At 43.9% G+C, this 17584-nt stretch overlaps 1 pseudogene across 1 annotated transcript; it reads left to right on the top strand.

Annotated features, from left to right (window-relative positions):
• Positions 1 to 6819: 6819 nt before the first annotated feature.
• On the top strand, positions 6820 to 16830 carry LOC100590166 (annotated as a pseudogene). Its single transcript, XR_121509.3, has 7 exons — positions 6820 to 6934; positions 7488 to 7817; positions 10340 to 10513; positions 10605 to 10733; positions 14012 to 14175; positions 15315 to 15491; positions 16425 to 16830. The product of XR_121509.3 is annotated as an archaemetzincin-2-like (transcript).
• Positions 16831 to 17584: the final 754 nt, after the last annotated feature.

Genomic DNA, 17584 nt, shown 5'->3' with positions numbered 1-17584 from the left:
TGCATAGAGACCTGGCTCTGAGCACGACTTAAGCATAAGTAGTTTTCTTTTCTACTTTCTCAACTCCCTTTTGGCATCCAGGTCCAGGGCCCTAGTCCCTGGATTGCAGCACCCTTTCCTAATGTGCTTTACCCACCTCTAGGCTGCTTGCCTGCTAAGGGGGATCTGGGACCCCAAATTACCCACTATTCCTGCTTCCTGACCAATCAGACTTCCATTTCCTCAGGGCAGTTGATATCAGCTAAGGGCCAAGGGAAAAGCAAAAGGAGAAGATATGAATTCACACTAGTAGGTGAATCGTGGAGAACCTCTTAACCCTCTTAATATCTTCTCATGTTAAAATGAATTGGTTGTGACACTTGAGAGTCCTTGTGGCAGTGTGGGTTAGGGATGAACACGGTGACTAAGGATTCAGAATTCACACACACATTAGTGGGACTCTTAGGCTTTTCACTGCACCTGCTTCCAGAACACGCAGTCAGTTAGGAAACGATCCTACTCTGGAAAAAAATGAGACGGTCACAGAGAAGAAACTTTCAGGTTCAGACACTGGGAGACTCCCCTCAGTGAATAAGCTGATTCTCTGCCAGATCGCCTCTGAGAATAAGCCACATTCATGAACACAGAACCCCCCACCAGTTATTTGTGCCTCATAATGAAATCTTAACAGATAGCCAAAGATTACTAGATGTTTATGGAAAGTTCTAACATGAAACAAAAAGACCAAAACAGAGGAAACAACAGAACAAATCTTCAAAAGTAGTATAGTTACTATCTATAGAGAGATAAGAAAAGACATTTTATCCATGAAATACGATGTATTTTAGACTTTTGGGATGCTATAACAAAATATGATACACTGGGTGGTTTATAAACAAAGAAATTTATTTCTCATGGTTCTAGGGACTGGAATCCAAGATCAAGGTGCTGATTTGGTGTCTGGGGAGGGCCTGCTTTCTGGTTCAGAGATAGTGTCTTCTTGCAGTGGCCTCACGTGGCGGAAGGGATGAGCTGACTCCCTTGGGTCTCTTTTACAAAGGCACTAATACTATTCATAAGGGTTCCATTCACATGGCCTGATCACCTCCCAAAGATTCCCATCTACAAATACTATCACATTGGGAGTTAGGTCTCAACATAGAAATTTTGGGAGGGACACAGACATTCAAACCATAGCAGGGTGCAAAATAAAATAATCATAACAAGAAAGGGATTTTGGCTGTGAAAAAGCAGAACAGTTTAAAGTAAGTATTCAAAAGAAAAGATAGAAAATAATTTATAAAGTCTGGGCGCGGTGGCTCACACCTATAATCCCAGCACTTTGGGAGGCCGAGACGGGTGGATCATGAGGTCAGGAGTTCAAGATCAGCCTGGCCAAGATGGTGAAACCCTGTCTCTACTAAAAATCCAAAAAAAAAAAAAAAAAAAAAATAGCTGGGCGTGGTGGTGGGTGTCTGTAATCCCAGCTACTGGGGAGGCTGAGGCAGAGAATTGGTTGAACCCAGGAGGTGGAGGTTGCAGTGAGTTGAGATTGCACCACTGCACTCCAGCCTGGTCAACAGAGCGAAACTCTGTTTCAAAAAAAAAAGAAAATAATTGATAAAAACTTCAGAATATAGTACAAAAAGATGGAAAAAATGTGAGATATAAGAAAATTTGAGGATCTATTCTGAAAGTCCAACATCCAGCAAGAATGGAGAGAAGGAAATTATCAAAAAAAAATACCAGAAAATTTCTCAGAATGAAAGGATAAGAGTCTCAGTATCGAAGGGCCTGCTAAGTGAGCCACAAAATAAATGGGAAGAAAGGCTCAGGCTAAGGCACATCTTTATAACCCTTCAGAACTCTAAGGATAAAAAGGAGATCCTAAAATCTTCCTAAAAATAACAGATAACATACAAAGGACTAGGAATCAAAATGGCATTGAACATCTCAGTAGCAACATTGGAAGTCAGAAGAAACTGGAGCAAACTGTTTATAATTCTGAGGGGAAATGATTTGCAATCTAGAATTCCATACCAACTCAATAAATTCTCAGTCAAGTATGAGGGCAGAATAAAAACATTTTCAGATGTCAAAGATCTCAAAATATTTATCTCTATGTACCTTTATTCCAGAAGGTTCTGGGGATGTGCTACTGAAACCAAAGGAGTAAGCCAGGAAAGAGGAAGACACAGAATTTAGTAATTTAAGAAACAGGGGATCCAACAGAGCAAAGTGTAGTTGCAGTCCTAGGAACAGCTATGCAGTAGGCCCACGGATGACCAGTATAGATAGGAATGTGGAGATGAGGGTACCCAGAAAAAAAATGTAACTAGTGTGCATGGGCCATGTAGAGAAGCATTAAAAAACAAAGTAAAGAATCAGAGAATCATAAAAAATGAGGCACATGCATGTTATATAGTGTTTTTAAAGAAAATAAATAGAAATCAAGTGATGATTAACTCCAGGCAAAAATAAAGAGGTTCTGCAAGAACGAAAGCATGGTCATAGTACACCACTTGACTCTGTAGTGTGCAATGTTTGCATAATCATCATAATGTAAACACTGACCACCAGATTCAACCAAAATGTGTGATATAATCACAAGAGGAATGAGAGATAGAAAGTATGATGTATGAGAGTTAAGTCCTCATCTCTCATGGCAATAAATTAACAGATGCTACCTAAAATCAAAAGATCAAGAAGTCTCACTATACACACATTGTTGAGAAACATGGAGATAAATACCAGAAAAAACAGCCAAGGAGTTGAGAACAGTAGCCTCTAAGAAGTTGGCCTATGGGGTGAGGACTACTATTTTTCATTACAATGCTTTTAGTACTTCTTAGCTTTTAAAAATGTGTATTTGGAATATTTTCATATATATAGTAATTTTATTATTTATTTATTTTTTGAGACCGAGTGTTGCTCTATTATCCAGGCTGAAATGCAGTGATGTGATCTCAGCTCACTGCAACCTCCGCCTCCTGGGTTCAAGCGATTCTCCTGCCTCAGCCTCCCAAGTAGCTGGGATTACAGGCATGCAATGCCACGCCCTGCTAATTTTTGTATTTTTAGCAGAGATGGGGTTTCACCATTTCGGCCTGGCTGGTTTCAAACTCCTGACCTCAAGTGATCCACCCACCTAGGCTTCCCAGAGTGCTGGGATTACAGGCGTAAGCCACTGCGCCCGCCCCGCCTGCAATTTACTCTCAAATAGTTCAGGGAAACAATGTACATTTACATATAGAGAGAGACAGAAATAAAGACACAGAAAGAATGAGAATGATAAAGAAATGAGGCAAAATGTTAAGTACTAGGGAATCTGGGTGAAGAGAATGCAGGGATTCTTTATACCATTTTTGCCACTTTTCTGTTAGCTTGAAATTATTTCAAAATAAACAGTTTGGCCAAATTAGCAGGTAAGAAAAAATTATTAGAGTGGTTTTCGTTTGAGTTCATTCATGTGTTCAATAAAGTTGAACACATGGATGTTAATGGACCATTCGGATTATATGGTTCATATTTTTTGCTCATTTTTATGTCATGGTGTTTTTCCGTGTTGATATGTAAAAGCTATTTTTAAACCCTTCATCTGCCGTATATGTTACATTTCTTTCCTGATTTCTGCCACCTTCTAATGTTGTTACCAAGTTTCTTTTCCAACTTTGGGCCACGGGCATATACACTCATTTTTAAATATCAGAACTTGTAGTGTTATTTGAAATGCAGACAGTCTATGGTTCATTCTGCAACTGCATATTAGTTAACAGGCAAAAATACCTTAGTAAGAGAAAGTGTCTTTTTCTTCTAACGAAAAAAAAAAAAATCTAACCCCCCTGAAGCACTAAGATGTTTATTTATTTATTTTCTTGAACAGGGTCTCACTCTGTTGCCCAGGCTGAAGTGCTGTGAATCACGGCTCACTGCAGCCTCGACCTCCCAGGCTTAATCCATCCTCCCACCTCAGCCTCCCAAGTAGCTGAGACTACAGGCATGTGTCACTACATCTGGCTTTTTTTTTTTAGGGATGGGGTCTCCCTATGTTGACCAGGCTGGTCTGGAACTCCTAGACTCAAGTGATCCTCCTGTCTTAGCTTCCCAAAGTGCTGGAATCATAGGCATGAGACACCACGCCTGGTCAGTTTTTTAAAAAAAAATAAATATTAGACCATGCAGAAACATGCTATCCTAAAATTTTTGAGCAAATACGAAGTTCACGATTCAGAAATTTAAACAGTTTAAATGCAAAATGAAGTTCTTTTTAATGAATACCAAAAAACTGTCAGGAGATCGAGACCATCCTGGCTAACACGGTGAAACCCCGCCTCTACTAAAAATACACAAAAAAATTTAGCTGGGCGTGGTGGCGGACGCCAGTAGTCCCAAATACTCGGGAGGCTGAGGCAGAAGAATGGCGTGAACCCAGGAGGCGGAGCTTGCAGTGAGCTCAGATACGCAACTGCACTCCAGCCTGGGCGACAGAGTGAAATTCCATCTCAAAACAACAACAACAACAAAAAAAAAAAACTGAATGAAAATCTAGTGAATACCTTTTATGCTTCAGACACCCCATATGAGAATCTTTACCCTCAAGCATCTCACAGTTGAGTAACGGTGACATGTAAGAAATAGGTTACAATCATTGTGACAAGGACGACTGCAGTATTATTATGTACACACAAGGGAATGAACAGGCAGAAGAGAAGTTTTGTCATGAGGCAGGATGAGGCTTTAGAAGAGGTGACAACTAAGCTAAAGAAGCCACTCAGGATGTCAGAAGACAGCCGTTCAGTCAAAAACAGGCACAATATCCAAAGGAACTCATTTGATCCCTCAAATTCTGCTAAGATGTGCTGTAGGCGGGGCGCGGTGGCTCATGCCTGTAATCCTTGCACTTTGGGAGGCCGAGGTAGGTGGATCACCTGAGGTCAGGAGTTTGAGATCAGCCTGGCCAGCACGGTGAAACCTCGTCTCTACTAAAAATACAAAAATTAGCCGGGCGTGGTGGTGCGTGCCTGTAATCCCAGCTACTCGGGAGACTGAGGCATGAGAATCGCTTGAACCCAGGAGGCAGAGGTTGCAGTGAGCCAAGATCACGTGACTGCACTCCAGCATGGGTGACAGAGCGAGACATCGTGTCAAATAATAATAATAATAAAAGATGTGCTGTAATTGTCTCCGTTTTACAAACTGGTGAAGAGATGAAAAAGAGGTCAAGTAACTGGCACAGGTCCCACGCTAGTGAGGGTTTTGGGATTCAAACACAGACCACCTTTGCCCCTATGCTACACCACCTCAGGCTGTCGGGAGATAGACGCACAGTCAAAAGGCACATGGAAGAAAGCCCACGACTTCTCAAGCATTGAAGCAGGAGTGGCGCATCGGTATTCTCAACTTCAAACTTTGAGAACAGTCATGGTAGGAATGCATTTTATTAAAGAATGGGTTCAGGTGAGGGTGGATATGGGCACTGGGTTCAAAAGACAAATTTGGAGATTTCATGATCCAGAAGGGTGAACAAGTAAGGGCTGAGGAGATCCTCGAAGTTGAAAGGTTCAAACACACAGTTAATGTCCTCTAAGGAGAGCCAACAAGGGGTTACCAGTGCTGAAGTCATCAAGAAAATGTGCCTGTCTTTCCTGGAGGCTGGGAAGCAGAATTAGCATGAGGAAAATCCAAAGGATGGTAAAATGACTTCAAAAGAACTGAGACCGGATGCGGTGGCTCACGCCTGTAATTCCAGCACTGTGGGAGACCGAGGCGGGTGGATCACCTGAGCTCAGGAGTTCCACACCAGCCTGGTCAGCAGGGTGAAAACCCGTATTTTAAAAAAAAAAAAAAAAAAAGGCCGGGCGCGGTGGCTCACGCCTGTACTCCCAGCAGTTTGGGAGGCCGAGGCGGGTGGATCACGAGCTCAGGAGATCGAGACCATGGCTAACACGGTGAAACCCCATCTCTACTAAAAATACAAAAAATTAGCCGGGCATGGTGGTGGGCGCCCGTAGTCCCAGCTGCTCAGGAGGCTGAGGCAGGAGAATGGCGTGAACTGGGGAGGCGGAGCTTGCAGTGAGCCGAGATGGTGCCACTGCACTCCAGCCTGGGCGACACAGCGACACTCCGTCTCCAAAAAAAAAAAAAAGGCCGGGCGCGGTGGCTCACGCCTGTAAACCCAGCATTTTGGGATGTGCAGGCGGATCACTTGAGGTCGGGAGTTCAAGACCAGCCTGACCAACATGGGGAAACCCCATCTCTACTAAAAATACAAAATTAACTTGGCGTAGTGGCGCATGCCGGTAATCCCAGCTACTCGGCAGGCTGAGGCAGGAGAATCGCTTGAACCCAGGAGGCAGAGGTTGCGGTCAGCCGAGACCGCGATCGCGCCATTACACTCCAGCGTGGGCAACAAGAGTGAAACTCCGTCTCTACATAAATAAATAGGTTACTTTTGTAGCGATAGGACGATAGCTGGAAAATAAAAACAAGGGCTTAGTATTTTTGAGGGAAGTGTGGGAGGGAAATAAGTTTCCAGGGAAGGAAGCTGGGTGTCCCTTAAGATGAGGTCTTGGAAGTGAACCAGTGGGAGGTTTGGGGAAACAGGTTTGCAATGGAATTGGGCTTCCCCAGGGCTCCTTTTAGGAAGCTGCTAGGACCAACAGATCATGGCATAAACTGGTGAAGAAGGAACTGAGTTGGATAGGAAGGGGGGTGTGGGGGTAGAGGCTTGTTTAGAGGCCAGCTTCAAAGGGAGAGGGGATGCTGGTTAGGTGGCGATTTGTAATTGGGATCACTCAGTGGCATTACCAAGCCTTGCAATCCGCCGTGTCCTAAGGCCTGATGGGCGCTGGGATGCATGAGGGGCCGTACGGGGGAGTGCCTGGGCACCGCGTGCTTCAAGCCCTCACATTCCCAGGGCCAAAGGGGGTCCTCTCACATCTTCCAGATGACAATGGTGAGGCCCTAGGCCAGGCGCGGTGGTCCACGCCTGTAATCCCGGCACTTTGGGAGGGCAAGGCGGGCGGATCGCCTGAGGTCAGGAGTTCGAGACCAGCCTGGCCAACATGGTGAAACCCCGTCTCTACTAAAAATACAAAAATTAGCCGGACGTGATAGTGGGCACCTGTAGTCCCAGCTACTGGGGAGGCTGAGGCAGGAGAATCGCTTGAACCCAGGTGGCAAAGGTTGCAGTGAGCCGAGATTGCGCCACTACACTCTAGCCTGGGCGAGAGAGACTCCGTCTCAAACAAACAGCAAGAAAAAGAGAAAGAGAATGGCGAGGCCCAGGGAGATTGAACGTCCCACCCGAGGCCACAGAGCTAGCTCAGCCCTAATGCTGGCCCCGCGGTGCCTTTCCGACCTCACTGCCTCTCCTGGCATCCGGGTTTCGGCTCGGAGCGCCAGGGACGCCACGAGGACACGCCCCACACTTGCGCATCTGGGTTCCAGCCCCCGTCGCCCGCAACAAATAAAGAAGGGAAAGTCCCGCGGGTAACGGCCCCGGGGAGCGCCGCGGCTCTACGTCAACCTGCGGCGGCCGCCGACTCATTTGGGGCCACGCTGGTTGCATTCGTCACGCCGGGACGCCTCTCAAACCCGCGGCCTGCCGAGCACGTTCCACAAGGGCGACCCTGGCGACGCGGGCGCGTCTGTGGCTCTGCAGAACCAGGCCGCGGAGCCCCCGCGAGGGCAGGCAGGGAACTGGCGACTGCGGGGGCGGACGGCTGGGGCTTGTAGTCCCCTCGCGACCCTCTGGAAAAGGCGGGCCGCGGTCGCCGAACTCCAGCTCTGCGCCTGCCCAGGCGGCCGCGCGCTCAAGGGCGTGGCGCGGGCAGGTCGTGAGTGGGGCGGGGCCCACAGGGCGTGCGCGACGGAGCTGCGCGGCGCGTGGCGCGAAGGGGCGTGGCGCCAGTGGGCGTGGCGTGGCGTAGTGCGAAGAGACGCGGTGTGCACGCGCGTGAGGGCTGTCGCGGGTGGGTGGTGTCGAGGCCTGTTGGGTCAGGGCGGTTCGCAGGTGCTGTCAGACCTGGGCGGGGCAGCAGGGTCGTAGAGGCGGGGGCCAGTCGCGGTCGGTGGAGAGGGATGAGGATGTGGGAAGGACGGACGTGGCGGAAGCCGCGGGGACTGCGGGGGTGGAGTGCCTCTGGGGAGCCAGGGAGGCCTTTCCAGAGGCTCGTGGGGGAAGAAGAGGCGAAGCGAGAGTCCCCGGGGAACCACTACTCCACCCCTAGAGGGAGACTGGGTTGTGCCTGCACGGACCAGAGCCCAGAGTGCGAGTTGCTATAGGCAACCAGCCAGGGTGGCCAACTCCTCCGGGTTTGCCCGGGATGTTCTGGTTTTGGGACCACAGCATCCCAGGCCTCCAGCCCACTGCAGTGACCATATTGTGCGCCCCCTGCCCATCTTCTCCCGCAGCTTCTCTAGATTAGGCTTGGGAGGCAAGGGGAGGCCTCCTGACTTTTCACACAGCCTTCGTTAATATTAAGATGAAGGCACACTCCACAACTTTCTTCCGGCCAGGCCCAGACATGTCTGTCCTTGTGAGATAAAAGCTTCCATTGGAGACTTCCTTCCTAATCAAGGTAGGTAGACCACAGGAAGGTACATCTTGTTTTATATTTTGTCCTGTAGAAGTCAGATTTCAGCCCAGTTGTGTAGGAGTGAGGATGAGCTTATGCTCTTATCAGAGCTTTGAGTACAGAGATATTTGATCTGGAATTTCAGCCAGCCTCTTCAACCCCAGAATTCAGAGGTTCAATCAGAACAGACATTAGCTTAAGTTTTCCCATCAGTTGTCTATCATTAAACTGGCAAAATCTAGATAATTAGAAAATATGACAGAGATGATCCAGACAGAGATGTTCAGTGTTTTCCTTGTCTCATTCAAAGAGTCTCGTGGTGGAACATCTGACCCATTCAAGAGGAAGGATGAAAACTCTACATAGGAACACGATGTGAATGGAAGAAACCTGTCATTGTGAGTCTGGCTTTTGATTAGTCATCTGATGTCTTCCCTAATGTGATGTGACTAAGCTGTAGCTTCTCAGCCTGCAGTTAAATTGCAGAAATGATAGGGCTTACATTAGTTTTGTTTTTATTTGATGTTAAAGATCTTTGAGTCACACTAGAAACGATGAGTATTTTTCATGTGGCACTAATGAGTTAATTCATAATATGATTTTTTGAGACAAAGTCTCTGTTGCCCAGGCTGGAGTGCAGTGGCACGATCACGGTGCACTGCAGCCTCAACCTCCTGGGCTCAGATGATCCTCCCACCTTAGCCTCCCAAGTAGCTGGGACTACAAGTGCACACCACCATGCCCGGCTAATTTTTTTGTAGATACGGGGTTTTGCCATGATGCCCAGGCTGATCTCAAACTCCTAGGCTCAAATAATCCTTCTGCCTTGGCCTCCCAAAGTGCTGGGATTATAAGCGTGAGCCACCATGCCGGGCCAATATTATTCCCCAAAAGAAGGAAATTGGGTGTGAGGTCCTGCTCCTGTGGTCACCGTGAGGTTTTTTTGTTTGTTTTGGACTCTTGCCCAGGCTGGAGTGCAGTGGCATGATCATGGCTCACTGCAACCTCAGCCTCCCTGGTAGCTAGGACCACAGGTGTGCACCGCTATACCCAGGGAATTTTTAAATTTTTTGTAGAAACAGGGTCTCACCATGTTGCCCAAGCTGTTCTCAAACTCCTGGCCTCAAGCAGTCCTCCTATCCCAAAGTGCTGAAGTTACAGGCCTGAGCCACCACGCCTGGCCACCACTAGTTTTTGTAATGGGAGCAGTTTCCATGTGAGATGGAGGAATGGATTTCATGATTGTCTTTTTAATTTCTTAGGTCCCCAAGAAATTGATTGGACATGAGGAAAACACTCTAAGTGTGACCACTCTAAAGCATTGGCAGTCAGTCATTTCACTCTAGGGAGAAATCAGAGCTGTATATGGAGAATAGGTAAAGTCCCCAATATGGATATGTATTTTTATATTTGAAATATATATAAAATATATGGATATGTATTTTTATATTTGAAATATATATAAAATATATATTTTATATATATTTTGGTTCGGTTTTGCAATGGCTCTGTTGTCGGGAATAGTCTGGGCTATTGGTCTGATTCAGATGCGCAGTTTTAGGATCATTTTTGATATTCATTGCAATGCTACAAGCTTTGTAGCCAAACTGACCTAGAACATTTTGTTTCTTTTTAATTCATATCAACACCAATGAATGATAAAGGTGTATTGAAAATTTAGAGTTGGTTTTGTTTCTAATTTGAATCCTCTTACTCATAGACTGGGTAAACACTGAATAATCATCTTAAAGTCTGTTTTTAAATGTTCTTCCATATTATAGGATCTCTATGAAACACCAGAACTATCAGTGAAGAATATATTAAATGGGTTACAGACTACTGTAAAGCATATTTCTATCGCTTGAGAGTAAAACTGCTAGAACCAGTTCCTGTTTGTACAACAAGGTGTTCCTTTAGAGTCAGTGAGAACACACAAAACCTACAAATTCATGCAGGTGAATTACACAACTTTGCAATTTGAACTGAGTAAAGGAAGCATATGTATATAATATACACTCATACATTTATGTATTTCTTCTTAAATAGGGGACATCCTGAAGTTCTTGAAAAAGAAGAAACCTGAAGATGGCTTCTGTGTTGTGGCAATAACAATGACTGATCTTTACCCAAGAGACTCGTGGAATTTTGTCTTTGGACAGGCCGCTTTGACAGATGGTATTCCGTTTTTGGCATTGTTGTTAGAAGCTTCTTCAACTTGAGAATATTTGAAGATGTTAAAAGAGGGGAAAAAATTCCAACCAAGAATCATATTGATATTTAAAACTGTATAGTATTTTCAGTTGAGACATCCGGCCATAATGGGAAGTGTGCTGTTCGTAGATTGTGATAATCTAGGTTCTGGTTGGCCACTCACTACCTACAGGACCTTAAAAGTAACAATACCCACATCATGGAGTCATTTGGAGATAGTTTACATAAAAGTGCCTATACATAAAAAGTGTGTATAAACCTGGGCAACATAGTGAGACCACATGTCTACAAAAAATAAAAATTAAAAAAACTAAATTAGCTGGGCATGGTGGCACATGCCTGTAGTCCTAGCTACTCAGGAGGCTGAGGTGAGAAGATTGCTTGAGCCCAGGAGGTTGAGGCTGCAGTGAGCCGTGATCGCACCACTGCACTCCAGCCTGGGCAATAAATTGAGACCGTGTCTCAAATAAAAGTATATATAGGCCTGGCACATATATAGGCATTCAGCATAACAGCTAGTAAACGTAGTAAATGTCAGTAATTCAGTAGCAAGGTGAATTAAACCAATTACAGTTTGAGCTATCATTAATGGATGTGAAAATCTTGCTAATTGTTTTTCAATTCTTTTCATAATCATCTTGCACAGATAGAATAGCCATAGACTAAGTGTATGCTTCTTTCTCATCGTACGACATTTGTTTTTGTTTGTTTTTTAATTTAAAAAGTAAAAACTTTCCATCTTTGATTTGAGATACATAATAAACATTGACTCATTAGGAACTCTGCATGGTAATATTGGGGATGGAAAAGGTTCTGGAAACAGGTTATATTTTTAACCTTTTTTTGTAATCTCTCTACTTCTCCCCTCCCCTTCATTTTTGCTCTTCTCTAACTTCATCCCCAATAATCCAAGACAGACTTGAAAGGGAAAAGGCCCCCTAAGGGGAGTGGTTCATTAGTGTTCTGGGGATGGGGAGTAAGTACAGGGACTATCCTGAGAGTTTATGGTCTGTCTGTATGTTACATTAGCCTTAGGATTTGTGTGGGGTGGTAAGCTTTTTGGGACAAATGTTTCTACTAGAGGTGGGGGCTGTAGGGCTATAGAGCCTCTTCCCACTTACTCCTTTATTCTTTATTCTCCGTTTATGTGAGGTTTCTTATGGCCCCCTATGGCCCTACCAACATGCACTCTTGGAGACGTGGGTCACTACTCTGTTACTGATTTTGATGGTGTGAGGTAGCTTTTTATCATAAGTTTTCTCTCTTATTACTAACCTGATAGAGATGGAAACATTAAAAATTAATTTTATCTACCTTTCATTTTTCTTTTGAGACAGGGTCTCCCTCTGTCACCCAGGCTGGAGTGCAGTGGTATGATCATGGGTCACTGCACCCTCAGCCTCCTGGGCTGAAGGGATCTTCCTGCCTTGCCTCAGCCTCCTGAGTAGCTGGGACCACAGGACCACCACACCTGGCTATTTTATTTTTTTTGTCGAGATGGGATCTCCCTGTGTTGCTCAAGCTCATCTTGAACTGGGCTCAAGTGATCCTCCCGCCTCAGCCTCCCAAAGGGCTTTAATAAAAGGTGTGAGTCACTGCACCCAGCTAAAAAAAATTTTAAAAACCATATGTTCATTTATCTAGATATTACTAGCTAATTTATCCTATGTATTTGAGGAGGTCAGGAAACATTTCCCCAAACTGTTTTTACTTTAATTCTTTTTTTTGTAAGTTTCTCAAATATTACATGACATGAAAGATTTACGTAGGAAAGTGGCAGGATTAGACAGTGACAATATCTTAACACAGTGGTCTTGTTTTCTCCAAGTTTACAAAGATTCATATTTTTAAATTGAGAAGTTGACTACGAAAGAAAATAATCTCCTATTTGTAGGATTATTGGAAGAAAGAAATGTCCTTGCTGAAAGTATTACTGTAGTGAAATATGCTCACACTTGATTGGCCACAGGGGGTTACTTGTGACACATGAATAGATTTAGTGTTTTCTTAACTTCTAGAATGCTATTTTCCCTAATTTTCTAATATCAGTCCACATTTTCTGGGTAAAGGGAGGTGAGGAAGTTGTTTTTGAATCAAATTAGATTGAACAAACCTACTACGGGTTTGTTTTCTTTAAAAATTAATTACTTTAAAAACTGAACGAGAGACATAAAAGTGATCATGTAAACAAGTCAAATTATGAAGCAATACCCTGTAGGGTGAGTTATGTAGCAAACCGTGTTCTCTTGTGCTTGCAGAGATGGTTGATATAACTCTAAATGTAACACAGGAAGTCAGTTACAAGGGTATTTATTCTGGTCACCAGACACTAGTGACATAATAGAGTAATGCTGTTCTTTAAAAAGGGGGTGGGGGTGGGGCAGGGGAAGAGGTTATTCTGTCTAGAGCCGTGGTTTAAAGCATGGGCTTCAAGACGTCAGGGGCAGTTGTCCTCAGTCAGTGCTGCATGAGGGAAGGCCAGCAACCCCTCTAAACACATGTGTAACAGATCTGTTTAGCGTGTCCTTAAAGAGTGAAATCATGACTGCCTATTGTTGATGTGATTTTATTTAATTAATTAATTAATTTATTTATTTATTTTTTTGAGACAGAGTCTCGCTCTGTCGCCAGGCTGGAGTGCAATGGTGTGATATCGGCTCACTGCAACTCCGCCTCCTGGGTTCAGGCCATTTTCCCACCTCAGCCTTCTGAGTAGCTGGGATTATAGGCGCCTACCATCATACCTGGCAAATTTTTGTATTTTTGTAGAGACAGAGTTTCACCATGTTAGCCAGGCTGGTCTTGAACTCCTGACCTCAGGTGATCCGCCCCGCCTTGGCCTCCCAAAGTGCTGGGATTACAGGCATGAGCCACCACGCCTGACCCATGTGACTAGTTTTTATGGTTCCTTTTTGAGTACTTGATTTGGAGTACTTGCTACTTTCAGAAAAAGACTTCTTTTGTGGGAAAAGACTCTGAAACCTCAGTTTCTCAAGTATTTGACCTCAAGCCCGTTAAGTTTTACAGAACAAGCCATGGTGGATAGCAGCAAAAGATTTTGATAGGGAAATCTGGGGCAAAATTCTTCCTTTTTGTTGGCAAACCGCAAGTGTGTATCAGATGATGTGGACACAGTGACACAGAGGTGCACTCACTGGCCAGATGGGCCAGCAGGCTCTTCTTTCTTTGGTCTTTCCTCAGGCACCTTACTCATTCTGTCACTGCTTGTCCTCATTTTGTAGGTGTGGGGATATTCAGCTTTGCCAGGTATGGCAGTGATTTTTATAGCATGTGCTATGAAGGCAAAGTGAAGAAGCTCAAGAAAACATCTTCAAGTGACTGTTCAATTTTTGACAACTATTATATTCCAGAAATAACTAGTGTTTTATTACTTCGATCCTGTAAGGTAAGTTACTAAAAAAATCCGACAGGATGATTTTTTAAAAGAGAATCTTAGTTCCGTAAATTCTTTATTGTCAGTCCTTAAGGTAATATTATAAATGACTTTGTATCATTTGTATAATTTTGGTGCATAGTGCTTGACTGAAATGATCAGTAAAACAAGGTAAATGGATACCTTCATATTGAAATTTACAATATCAGTGCCAGCTTTTTGTACTACTAGTTACATGCAGCCTTGGCTGTACCCATGTGCTCTCTATTAGTGTAATTCTTGAATTCTGGTGTGAGTGGGTAACCTACTTGTTCAAGCTATTGTGGTCATTGGGCAAAGCTGCCTTCCCAAGGCCTTTGGAGGACCTCTGCTCTGGCCTCTCTGGGAGCATGGGCCTTCCTGCCCTGGGCTCCAGGCTACCCTCGATTGCAGTTATCCTGGCAGTTCCTAATCTCCCCAACTCGGTTTTCTGGAAAGCCTATCTCCCCTTTCTCTATAGCCAGAGAGATGGGCTTTTCCTTCAGCTAGAGAAATTCCACTTTCACCTGTACTATTTGTTGGGGTTTGAGAGCTACACCTCTTAGAACTACGTTCTCAAAGTGTGTTCCATGGGCCCCCTGTGTCATTGCCACCTGATGTTCTCATTAACATGCAGATGAAGCCCCCTTTCTCCCAGACCTACTGAAATCAGCATCTCTAGGGGAAGGGCCCCAGAATCCGAATTACAATGAGTACCCTAGTCTAGATCAAGGGTTCTCAGCCAGGGGTGATTTTGCCATCCAGGGAATATTAGCAATGTCTGGAGACATTTTTGATTTTCACGATCAGGGAGGGAGTTCTGTTGGGATCTAGTGGGTAGAGCCAGGGATGCTGCAAAGCATTGTGCAGTGCACAGGACAGCCTCCCACAACCTGGTATTATTGGTCCAACATGTCAGCGGTGTTGAAGTTGAGGAAGTCTATAGCAAGAAAGGCAGTAAGACATTTGGGGAAATGAAGGATTATTAAGTCATTGAAGGTCTGGACAGGGTGAAGTTTTGGTGATAATGGTAAGGGAGTTGATTCCTGTTTCTTGGAAAAGTAAGAAAAAGAAGAGACATGTAGCTTAATGTGATGGTGGTCTTATAAAGCCTCGACATGATTGTCTTGCAGACTTTAACCCATGAGATTGGACACATATTTGGACTGCGACACTGCTAGTGGCTTGCATGCCTAGTGCAAGGCTCCAACCACTTGGAAGAAGCTGACCGGCATCCTCTAAACCTTTGCCCTATCTGTTTGCACAAGTTGCAGTGTGCTATTGGCTTCAGCATTGTAGAAAGATATAAAGTAAGTTGAGGGATGGACAGTGTAAAGAGGGGGAAGTGGTTATCTGAGTAGCAAACTGATGTTTCTATTATATCCTTCTCTAGAGTTATAATTTATCAGAGGAAATAGTGTAAAGGTAAGCAGGAAGCTGCGGTTTAAAAACATGCGAAGAAATGCCCTTAAAAACTTCAGCTTGCCTTTGAGTGATTTATGCTTACAGTTCAATGAGAAATAGTGGAAGAAATTTTCTGCTTCTCTTCCATTTAGGGCAAGAGAGCTTGACTTTGCAAAACAGAATAAATATTGATACGTGTGGCAAAGTTCATTTTTTAAACCCTGTAAGTGTGAGGACAGGATTTATCTTTCCAAATGTGGAACAGAGGTATGATGTTCATTAGGAGGAAAAAAATGATTTTCTTTAAAAAGGAAGAAGTACCTAATCTCAGTATGCGTGTGTGTGTGTGTGCCCACACTTGCCCACAAACATCAATATACATTCATGTGTCTACTCATGGGTATGACTGTGCATTCAGGTGACTGCACAGAAGTGTCTATACATGTGTTTTCACCTACGTATGTCTACCCATGCCTGTGTGGACACTTATATATATATACATACATATCAAATTAATACAATGCCTTGTAGAATATTCAGCAAGTTGAGAAAAAATAATATCCTATCATGCTAGGAACAAAGTGTAAGAATGAGTGTATTTCTTTTTCATCTTTTTTCAATGCATATTTTTGACATCATTTGTAATTCTGTGTGTATTTGGTATGTGCCATTTCACTCAGTATATCATAAGCATTATTTCATACTCTCACCATCATTATCAAATGCAGCATCTTCATGGGGTAATATGTCACCCTATGATCTAGAAGCCAATGCCCTTCTCTTGCCTGATAGTATTTTGTTGTGGTTTGTTGAAATGCGCATCTTTCATGTTTTTCCAGGCACTGGTGAGGTGGATTGACGGTGAATCTTCCGGCACACCTGGAGCAACTCCAGAACACAGTCGCGAAGATAATGGGAATTTACCGAAACCCGTGGAAGCCTTTAAGGAATGGAAAGAGTGGGTAATAAAATGCCTGGCTGTTCTCCAAAAATAAGGACCTTCAAATAGGAGTGATTGAAATAAATGACTACTTACATGTTATGCTTTCATTTGGGTGGAATACTTCATCGGAATAAACTACTGATCTTGTGCTGTGTCAAAGTAACAGACTAGAACCTTCTTTCAAGTACCTGAATTGAAATGAAACTCATTTTAAATAATAAAAACTCTAGAAACTCTTTATCTTCTCATCTTACTGGCCTGGTCTGTAGCAGCAAGCACATTATTTCCATTCCCCAAATATGTTTAGGTCTCCCAAGAAAGCTGAGACTGGCGGTAACGAGCAAGTAAATAACTTGAAAAAGAACTGTTCGATGCCCCAAGGAACCAACCAACATAATTTCCAGGGGGTGATTTTGTTTTTAGAAGAGCTGCTCCCCCCTGTTAGGCCCAGCCAAGTCACATTTTTGGACATCCATGGGCTCTGATCTTCACCACAGCCCTCCTCTTCCGTGAGCCTTCCTTACTCTCTCGAGTGCATTACCTCATTTTTTTTCTCTTACTGGTTGTCACCTTATTCCTGTTTTAGTTTTTAGCAGCTTAAAATACGACCTCTCAGGAATATTTGCAAGTGAAAGTAACAATGGTCCTTACACTACCACAACATTTGGTGGTGGGAGTTCCGTTGCAGGTCTCAGCTATAACATTTATGAGGGATCTTACAAATAATGTGTAATGGTATTTATATTTGTGAGTGTTACACTTTTTCTATAGACTTAGAGCAGCTTTCAGGTTTATTTCAGTAATAATGTCTTTCTCACCTTCTTACATTGTGAAGTGTTTACCTGAGTCAGGAAGAGAGTTTAATGGGGTTATCTGTCGGGGTGCCATGAATGCTGATGATGGTCTGCAGGGTGTGAACGTCAGCCCCATTGCTACGGAGGTGGACAGGCGGAAAAGCTCAGACTTGACAAACCACCTCTGCTAGATAGATGTATCTTGGAAATCTAGAAATTACAGTGAATATTTTATGGAATGCCAGTGAGCAGACAGCATTTC

This window comes from Nomascus leucogenys, chromosome 19, assembly GCF_006542625.1.
Source record: "Nomascus leucogenys isolate Asia chromosome 19, Asia_NLE_v1, whole genome shotgun sequence".
Lineage (NCBI taxonomy): Eukaryota > Metazoa > Chordata > Mammalia > Primates > Hylobatidae > Nomascus > Nomascus leucogenys.
The sequence above is the reverse complement of the archived record's forward strand: the minus strand, read 5'-3'. Positions and strand labels throughout refer to the sequence as shown.